The 10782-nt window shown below is 39.0% G+C and overlaps 1 pseudogene; it reads left to right on the top strand.

Moving 5' to 3' along the window:
• The first annotated feature begins 200 nt into the window (after positions 1-200).
• Positions 201-2998, top strand: LOC117724637 (protein argonaute-2-like; annotated as a pseudogene).
• The last annotated feature ends 7784 nt before the right edge of the window (positions 2999-10782 follow it).

The raw sequence follows: 10782 nt of genomic DNA, 5'->3' as shown, positions 1-10782 counted from the left end.
TCTATAAGGTGGCTGTGATAGGCTGGCTGGCGGATTTTCAAAACTTCCATCTGATCCAGTGGAGTGTGCAGCTGGCCCTCTGCATGTGGCCCTCAGCCACAGCTGTACCACCATGTACTCAGCACCACCATGTACTCAGGATCTGGCCCCTTTCTGACTTCTCCTGCTCTGACATTAAGCCTTCACCTTGGCAGGACTTTGGAACCACTGGGAGAACAAACTACAGGGCAATTTCTTTGAAATGGACATGCCCCAAATTGACATCTATCACTATGAATTGGACATCAAACCGGAAAAATGCCCTCAGAGAGTGAACAGGAAAATCGTGAAACACATGGCCCAGTACTTTAAAACCCAGATCTTCAGGTACTGGAAGCCAGTATTTGATGAAAGGAAGAAACTGTACACATCAATGCACCTTCCAATCTGTAGGGACAAGATGGAACTGGAGGTCATGCTGCCAGAAGAAGGCAAAGATCATATGTTTAAGGTATCCATCAAGTAGGTGTCATGTGTGAGCCTGCAGACATTACACAATGCACTTTCCAGGCAACTGCCCAGCATCTCCTTTGAAATGATCCAGGCACTGGATGTTGTCACGATGCACTTGCCATCCATGAGGTACAGCCCTGTTGGCCATTCCTTCTTCACTGCATCTGAAAGCTAATGGCAATCCTCTTGGTGGGGCCAGAGAAGTGTGGTTTGGCTTCCATCAGTTGGTCCAACCTCCTTTTTGGAAAATGATGCTGAATATTGATGTATCACCAACAGCATTTTACAAGGCACAGACAGTGATCGAGTTTGTGAAGTTTTGGATTTTAAAACTATTGAATAACAAGAAAAACCTCTGACAGATTAGCAAACGGTAAAGTTTAACAAAGAAGTTAAAGGTCTAAAGGTGAAGATAACACACTGTGGTCAGATGAAGAGGAAGTACCATGTCTGCAGTGTGACTTGGCCTGTCATTCATCAGATATTCCCATTGTAGCAGGAGAGTGGGCAGACAGTGGAATGTACAGTGGCCCAGTTAGTCAAGGACAGGCACAAGCTGGTTCTGAGTTATCCCCACCTCCAGTGTTTACAAGTTGGACAGGAGCAGAAACACCTACCTTCCTTTGGAGGTAGTTGCTGCACAGAGATGCATAAAAAAAAAAAAAATAACAATCAGAACTCAATCATGATCAGAGCAACTACCAGGTCAGCACCCGATCAGCAAGAGGAGATCAGTAAATTAATGTGAATCATCATGAAAGATGAGATTACAGATGAGACTAGGAAGTCCTGAAGCTGCCTTCCATCCTCAACAGGGGCAGAAACAAAGCAATTGCCACCCCTGTCCAGGGTGTGTGGGACATGAGAAACAAGCAGTTACACATGGGCATCAAGATCAAGGTGTGAGCCTGTCCTGTCCAGCAGGACATTAAACAGAGGTCCTGGAAGATCACCTAAGAGAGCGAGGGTAAGCAGTCAAAGATGCGAAGAAACACGGCTTGTCTATAGGCTGATCAAACAGTAATTTTTACTTTTTCACACAGGGGTTATATACACAAAAAGGCAGGATGTGGGGAAGGGGATGATGCAGGAGCGTAGGTGTTCAGGGGGAGTACAGATATCTTCCAGAACAGTGTGTCAGCTTGGTAAAGGTTCAGGGGACAGAACACTATGACTCCACCTATGATTCACTTGTCCTAATCTAAGTTGGTACTATCTACCAAGGTCACCTATCTACAAGGTCTATGATTACTCAGGCTTCCACCAAAGATGCTTGTTTACAATAGCTTCTAGACATCTGTTTCAGTGTTTTTCCACAGAGACCCAAGACTTTGTGCCAGCAGGCTGACTTAGGCCTATGGCTGATTTCAGGCCTTCAGTGTATAAGCAAAGCTGCCCTTGACATGAGCCATTGCCTGCTGCACTCTCCAGAGCCAGTGTACAAAAGTCCATCTCAAGTCTTTCACAGAGGAACTGAGGAAGATCTCAAGAGATGCTGGGACACCTATCCAGTGTCAGCCCTGCTTCTGTAAATTTGCACAGGGTACAGACAGTGTGAAACCCAAGTTCTGACACCTGAAGAACACATACACTGGTCTCCAGCTAGTGGTATCTGCCTGGAAAAAGTCTTGTGTATGTGGAACTCAAACATGTAGGAGACACAATACTAGGTCTGACCACACAGTGTGCCCAAATGATGAACATGCATAGGACCATGCCTTAGACCCTAACCAATCTTTTCTTAAAGATCAATGTCAAGCTGGGAGGCATCTACAACATTCTGACACCACAGAGCAGGCCTCCAGTGTTCCTGCAACCTGTCATCTTCCCGGAAGCCAATGTTTACCACCCATCATCTGGGGATGGGAAGAAACCTCAAATTGTTGCCATTGTGGGCAGCATGGATGCACACTCCAACTGCTATTGTGACTGTGCACATACAGCAGCACCGACAGATCATCCAGGACCTGGCTGCTATGGTGAGAAAGTTGCTCATTCAATTCTACAAATCTACACACTTTAAGCCCATCTGCATCATCTTCTGCTGAGTCGGCATCTCAGGGCCAGTTCCATTAGGTTTTCCACCATGAGCTCCTGGCCATCAGAGAGGCCTGCACAAAACTCAGTGGGTTGGAAATAGTTGGAACATTCCAGCAGGTACAACCATGAAGATCACCCACTCAACTGAGTTTGACTTCTACCTGTGCAGTCATGATGGCATCCAGGAGACAAGCCATCCCTCCCACTACCCCATGCTTTGGGATGACAATAGTTTTTCTTCTGATGAGCTGCAGATTCTGACCTACCAGCTGTGTCACACTGTACATGTTCTGTGACAATACCTTACTATGGTCACTTTCCAACCCAGGTACCACTTGGTGGATAAAGAACATGACAGCGCTCAAGGAAGCCATTTTTCTGGGCAGAGCAACAGTCGAGATAACCAAGAGCTGGCCAAGGAGATCCAGGTCCACCAGGAACACTGCACACCATGTACTTTGCTTGACATGTTGTATTGTTCAGTGACTGTGTACCAAATTGGATTCACAGGAGACCAGCTATAAGACCAACAGACATGCAGCCCTTCCATGACAGACAGCATCAAACATGAAAAATCTTTGGTTTTATTAGATCCTCCATTTTCTACAATGCTTTCCATCCCAGATTTCAGACTTGGATTTTGAGACCCCAGTGTAGGAAATGTGGTTTGCCAAACCTATAAGCTGCTCAATAAGGGTCCTGTTTTCTAAAAACAAACAAACAAACAAACAAACACAACAATAAAGTGTCCTAAAGCCAGTTTTGAACTTTCAGGGCTTTAAACATTCGGTTTACTTGTTTTTTAACACCTGATTCTCAAGGAAATCGATAGGCTCAGCCTCCGAGCATAAAAACAACACCACTACCATTGGGGTTTTAAAGGTTGGTCCTAAGTTGTCACTAATGTTGAGTTCTAAGAAATGCCTTGTGCCCTGCAGTCCCAGCTCAAGTGACTGCTAGATATTCACGGTGTCTCTCAATGGCCACTGCCTGCCCTTGAGGCCTTAAGAAAGGCATAGTGGCCAAGGAGATAGTCATGTGTGTTTAAAGCAGTGATAAGTCTGAGAGATTGTCAGACAAGTGCCATTTTGATAAAATATTTACTTAAAAAGAGAAAAAAGATGATATACTTACAGTATAATCATAAGATCATAAGTCCTATAGGACTGTGACATTTATTTTACAAAGTTTCTTAAGAATACCAGTCTGTGTTGATAAATAGAGTATAATCCTTTTTTACTGTTATGTCTTTAAAAAAAGAATATGCAATTTATGCTCATCTCAAACCTAGTTTTATGGAAATGTTTTCTTAATTAAGGTTTCCTCTTCTCAGGTGACTTTAACTTGTGTCAAGCTGACATAAAACTATCCAGGATAATTGACCCCTTGATAACTTTACACACAAACACACTACCACTAAGCCATAACCTTCCTTTCTCATTCTTCTCAAATGTCTCATATTAAAAACATAAATAACTTTAAAAGTTACACAGTCTTTACAAATTCAAACATATTCAAAGCTAAGTCCCTTAAAATATCCAACCTCTCTTTTTTTTAATTCAAAATCTCTTTTAAAGGTTTAAAAATCCTTCAAGTCTCAACTCTTGTAAAAACCAAAATTAATTTAAATACTTGCTCACTTCAAGAGCGATAAAGCAGGATACAATCACCTTCAGATTAAATTACATTCCCAACACGGTAAATAATGCAATAATATCCAATATCTGGGATCAAGTCTCTTCCTATGTTCTTATCTTCCAAGCTCCTACAGATCTCACTGAAATCTCAACATTCAATCGCTTTTCTAGTCCAAATTTTCTTAACCTTTCCACAATTATGTCTAAAGCATTATCAGGTCTATCATAGGATTACTCCTCTTTTGTTACCAATTTGTCTTAATTAGGCTTTCTATTGCTAAGATCAAACCTGATGACCAAAGCAATTTTGGGAGGAAACGGTTTATTTACTTCTACAGCACTTCTACAGCTTTAGGAAAAGAACTCAAACAGGGCAGGAATCTGCAGGCAGAAGCTGATGCAGAGGCCATGGAAAGATGTTGCTTAGTGGCTTACTCTCCATTTTTTGTTTGGCCTTCTTTATTATAAAACTCAAGAGAATCTGTGCAGGGGTGGCCCCACTCACATGGGCTGGGCCCTCCCTCCATCAATTACTAATTAAGAAAATGCTCTAAAGTTCAGAGTCTAAACACTTGCCTGAAGTGTGATCTTATGGAAACATTTAATTAATTAAGATTTCCACCTGACCAGCGAGCTCCTCTTTCCGTTCTGGCCTTGGCCCACTTCCCCACCTGGGCAGGTTCAGTGGCCACTACAGCCTGCTCGCCTACCATGAGGTCTTCAGAAACCAAAGAAAATCACAGGTGAGAATCTTGCCTAAAAACACATGCCAGTTGGGGCAAACTAGGGGCTATGCTGATGTGGAGCCCACCCCCGCCCTGATCCTCAAGCTCCACCTTCCTTCTGGCCCACTTCCCCACCTGGGCCAGATCAGCAGGTGATACTTGCCCAAATGCTCCAGGCTGCTAACCACGCAAGAGGTTCTGAGTAACCTGGGATCCACGAGGCCTGCTCTAACCAGGGACACAGAAGGCCACCCTAACCAGAGACAAGACTGCATGCCTCCAAGAACACCAGCACTAACTCAGGTCACAGCTCGAGCTACCTCTAAGCAGGCCAGTTCCAGTCAGGTACATCCAGGCCAGGGTTAAATTCTTCAGTACACATTGAACAACTTATATCTGCACACACATACACACACACACACACACACGCACACACACACACCAAGTTTACCTGTTAATATGCTAAAATCATATTAAAGATGAAGAAAAAGAAAAATATTTATGCTATTGTTAGTCCAAAGAAAAAGTAGAGACAGTATTTCATTAGACAAAAAAAAAAAAAAAAAATAGCTGTCTCAAATGGCAAAATCTATTATATCAAAGAATAATTTATTACAAATAGATAATAATTGTAAATGGGTACATATTTCCACTCATAAAGCCATTAATATATGTGTGTGTAAAATATAAACATGGTAAATATAAAGCAATCAAAGAGAGAATTCAAGATATAAAATCAATATGAAATTAATAAGATTTTAGCTTATTTCATTTCAAAGATGACTAGAACTTTCAGGCAGAAAATAAGTATGGAAATAGTGGAAATGAAACTATAGACTGAATGAATCTCATAACATATACAAAATAGTTACCACTAGAATTACTAAAGTTGCTTTACACTTGAGTGCATATGGAACCTTCTCTAGGAAAAATGGTATGTTAGGTCACAAAACAATTCTCAAAATATTTAATAAAATTGAAATCAACTCAAGTGTATTTTCAAAATAATAAATTGGAGCTCTATATCCATCACTCTCAGAAAAGCCAAAGAGTTCAAAGTCAGTGCAAATTAAACAATACATTCCCAAACTTCAATTTCTCAAAGAAGAAATCAAAAGAAAAAATAAGAACAAATATCATTTACTAAAGAAGTCTTATAGAAAGATTAAATGTGCTTTTTTTGGATGTAATTCTCTATGAGTTCTATACCTCTGTAACCTACAGCTTACAAAGAATGTCAAACTTGGCCTTTGGAATGAATAATATCAGGCTGAACTTTGAAGGCTTATTGCATTATATCTTCTCAAGTATATTGCAGGCTGGAGAGATGGTTCATTGGTTAAGAACATTGCTGCTTTTCTAGAGCACCTAAGTTCAATTCACAGCACCACTATGATAGTTTTTAACAGTGTATAACTTCAGTCCAAGCAGTGCAATTCCCTCTCTGACCTTTTAGTGAAGCATGAATACAAGTGGTACAGACATACATGCAGACAAAACACATATACACTAAAATAAAAATTTAAATATTATTAACTTTAATAAAAAAATCTTTCTAATATTTTAGAAACAAATGTTTTGATTCTCAGTACTTTCTCCCTTACTGATGTTAATTCAAGATCAAGGCACTGAAATATAATTGATTTGTGGTCAAATATTCAAAAGAATCAAATAGAAAAATGCAATAAAATATAAATTTTTTAAAAAAATCACCATTCTTTTTTTATTTTAACTTAATTTATAGTGTAAGTTAAGTTATAAGATAAAAGGTCCACATTCTTTCATCACATTTTGTTTACCCAGATGAGCAGCACACTATAACTTTTCTTTAATCACCAAAAATACGGGTTGGGGGAATTGGAATGAGTAGAAAAAACACTAATCTCCAAATAACATGAAGTTTTAAACCAAACAATATATTTGTCCTAACAACCATCTAGTATTACATAAATATAACTACAAATTTTAGAAGACAAATGTTTCAAAAGCTTCAAGCAGAGATAGGAATAGATTTCATAAGAGCATGGGGATTATAGAGTCTCTTAAAAGCTTCTGGTAACTGGCCATATGACATATGAATTTCTTCTTTTAGATTTTTCCTGAGTATGATAAAGTTGAATTGGAATCTGATAATGACAAAAAAGTCTCTTGGTTCAGCCCTTAGCATCATGAATATTAATAGTTACTTAAAATTAGTCACATACAACTCTATTTCTTTTTGTATTTTTATTACATGCTTTTCATTGTTACAAATTGTGTGGACTTTTTTTGTTTTTGTTTCTGTTTGTTTCATTTTGTTTTGTGAGAAGACATGGACAAATGTTTCCTCACTCCAGGTAAAGTACCAACAACAGAAATAAATTTCTAGTTACACAGGAGTGCAGCCTGATGAAACAATAAGTTTAATTGGGGCTCTCTACAGGGCAACTTTGAATCAGCTACACTACTGAAAGTAAAAAATCTCTGATGGGCTGTGATCATTATCATTTGTTACCCTTCAGAACTTGATTTAAAGACCCTATTGTCGAAAACATCATTATTTAACTCAAGAAAAAAAAAAAAAAACCTGGAGAAATTAAGTGGGTACTGACCAGGACATTTTACCCTTATTACCTAGCTTTTAAGGTTCTATGCATACTACAGGGGAAAAAAATGAGAATCAGTCTTACCTGTCAGAGACCACTCTGTGAAAAGCTGGAACCCACACTGCCAAATGCTTGGGGGCCAAAATTGTTAGAGCCTGCACTGCCCCAAGCTTTGGGGGATAAATTGTTCCGGCTCATACTGCTGCTCTGGTCCATGGGTCAGGGTTCAGCAAGAGAGAGAGAGAGAGAGAGAGAGAGAGAGAGAGAGAGAGAGAGAACAGACACAAAGAATGGAGACCAGACAGAATGTGATTCAGTCCTGTTTATTCTCAAGTCTCTCTTCCTAGTCCAGTTCCCAAGTCTCAAGTTACTAGCTCCTGGTTCCTAGTCCCTATTGCCTCCAATTTCCAAGTTTCTAGTCCCCAAGTTTCCAATCTTCTTCTGTCTGCCTCTTGCCTTTTATAAGTCTCACTTCTGAAGTCACACCTTTAAGTCACACCTTTAAGTCACACACACCCAAGGGAAAATCTAAAAATATAAAACAAGATATTATCAAAGTGTGCTCAGCTGTTATAGGCTGTTGAAAACAAGTCTCTTGTCAGGATATATGGCTCAAGATGGCTACAAGGATGAAAGTTGCCTTCTGTCAGCTCCCCACACTTTACCCAACTGTGTTATTTGTGATCTACAATAAAGATTGGCCTGGTAAGTTATGTCCATTGGTACTATAGTAATATCAATATTATGGAAATAGCCAGCCACTTTATGATGGGTGTAAGTCATACTACAGGTGACAATACCCATAACTGATAAGATTCTCAGTGTGAAATATCTGAGGGTAGATAGATTATAGGTCTCAGGGAAAACTCCTATTATTATGCTAAATGAACATAATATTAAACAACTCCTAACAACTTTTTGCTATGAAGGTTATACCTCAACCTTCATCAGAGAAGTTTCTTCTTGCTATTGATGACAGTTAACAGTGAACCCACAACTGCTCAACATACAGAGAGTAAGAGTCTATGGAGGATTCATCCCTAAACGAGATGTCCATATTACACTCCTTCCACAAGTTTACAACTTTTTGATTGTTCTGTATCAGCACTATATATATGTTGTCTAATGCTGTGCTATATTATTTTATTATATCACTACTCATGAAAGGTATATGGTAGATCATGGGCTGTCCCTCGTAACTCCATATGCATTTAAAATTATAAAAATTTTTTAATAAAACTAAAAATTTAATATTCAAGTGAGTATTATTTTTACTAATAAAATACATAAGATACATCTTTTCATGAAGAATATATCATAGATATTCAGTATCCTAAATTAGAAGTTTTCAATGTCCATGCCATTACCGACCAGTTGATAATAGAAGACTGAAAGATGGAAAAAGCCAGAGCAGAAACAATATTACAAGTGTCACGTGTTGCTACTATTTCCCAACAGTGCCTGACTACACTTTAGGAATGAGAATGAATTATGTATTAAGCATGTAATATTAATTTCACTCATGTAACTTGGATTGTGCCCTTTCCACAGCCTTGAGCAGGCCAGAAAGACCTTGTTTACCACAATAGACCAAATAATAGGACCTAGGTGGAATTACCCACCTTGGCTGCATGTACAACCTGCTACAGGAACTTAGAATAGACTGACTGCTGAGCTTGCCTTGAAACATCTCCACCTGTGACAAAGGATGGGTTCCCCCACCCATCTCCAGCTGAAACAGGAAGGGGTTCAGTGGGGCTTTCCCTTTAAATTAGAAGAGCTGAATATTAAACTTCAAGCCTTGATCAGAAAACTTTGTCTTGGCTTCATGTTTTTCTTGCCTCTCCATCTCCTCTTTTTTTCCATTTCCAATTCCCCTTTCAGGTGAACCCAGTTCATCCATGGCTGCAGGCAGCTACAGGTGGTGCCCTGAATGAGGGGCCTGAAAATGGGGTGCCCACTGGGAAATGCTGTCTTAGGTAGAGCTCCACAGAAAACAGAAGAAGAAGAGTATCCTGCACTTGGTAAGTAATGATCAAACTCTGATACTAGTGCTAGTAATCTTTTGGAGACCATATTCTAAGTGGTTTTTTAGTAGATATGGTGTAGATTGAATAGGTATTGACTCGATGCCAAATTCACCTAGGAGGTGACAGCAAAACATGGGACAGGAGAATTCTAAACAGGCGTGCAGCCTAAGAGCTGACTCAGGCGAGAGGAGCAGAGTTAGAAAGAATTGGGAAGTCAAGAAAGCAGGGCACTAAGTAGTAACTATCAATAGCCACTGCTACACCTCCTAAAGAAAGATAAAGAATTAGACCTTGAATATGAGAAAGAGAAAGGGTTTCAAAAAATCAGTTGTCCTATCTCTGGGCTACATCAGAAATAAAAAAAAAAACAAAAAAAGGAAAAAGTTTATTTTAGAGCTCTCCTAGGAACAGGAGAGAATCAGGAGACGTCCCCTTTCTCTCTAGCTTCTACTGGAGAAATCCCTTATCTGTCCTTGGTGTGCCAATCTGTCCACATATGTGTCAATTGTCTGTTTTTGTTTCATTGTATGAATGATTGGTGTTCTATGTTTCATGTTCAGAAGAAAAGATGGTTAGAACTGCTAGGTATCCACCCCTTGATGTAGTTTAACTTTGTTTTAAAGGCAGTCTTAATGTGCACAGCAGAAGCTTATAAGTTACCCTACACCTGTAGCTACGAGTCAAGCTGACCTGGAGAAGCAGCTTTTTGGCTTCTATATTAAGGAAGCTGGGAGGTTTTTTGTTTTTTGTTTTTTTGTTTTTGAAAAATATCTGTGACAAGGTGCTTTTCTCTTGAAATTACAGCTAGAAAAAGCAAGAGAATTTTGTTTAGTCTAAATATATATGATGTGTAGCAACTTTATTTTTGTTTCTGACTGGTTTAAAAGTATAAATATGTTCTACATGTCTTGGTTATAGATTATTGGCCTATAAGTTATTGTGTATGATTAAAAATTTGCAACTTTGGTAACAGAAAGTTGGCTTAAAACTGGTAACTCAAAGTTGGAGTTATTAAAAAATGAGATGTATAAAGATAAAATTTAAAATAATGTCTCTTAAATGAGATATTAAAAGCTACACTATCATGCAGTCATATAAGAACTGGCAGCCAAACTTTGTAACATAAAAGTAATGCACTTGGTGTTGATTTTAGAGAAAATGGATTGTTTTATTGTTAAAAATTGGTTTTGTTGCCCAAAATTATGGTTATACTCTAATATTGCAAAAGAAACTTAAAAATATAATTAAACTGCCAGCATTCCATTGGCTGCAG

This window comes from Arvicanthis niloticus, chromosome 20, assembly GCF_011762505.2.
Source record: "Arvicanthis niloticus isolate mArvNil1 chromosome 20, mArvNil1.pat.X, whole genome shotgun sequence".
Lineage (NCBI taxonomy): Eukaryota > Metazoa > Chordata > Mammalia > Rodentia > Muridae > Arvicanthis > Arvicanthis niloticus.
The sequence above is the reverse complement of the archived record's forward strand: the minus strand, read 5'-3'. Positions and strand labels throughout refer to the sequence as shown.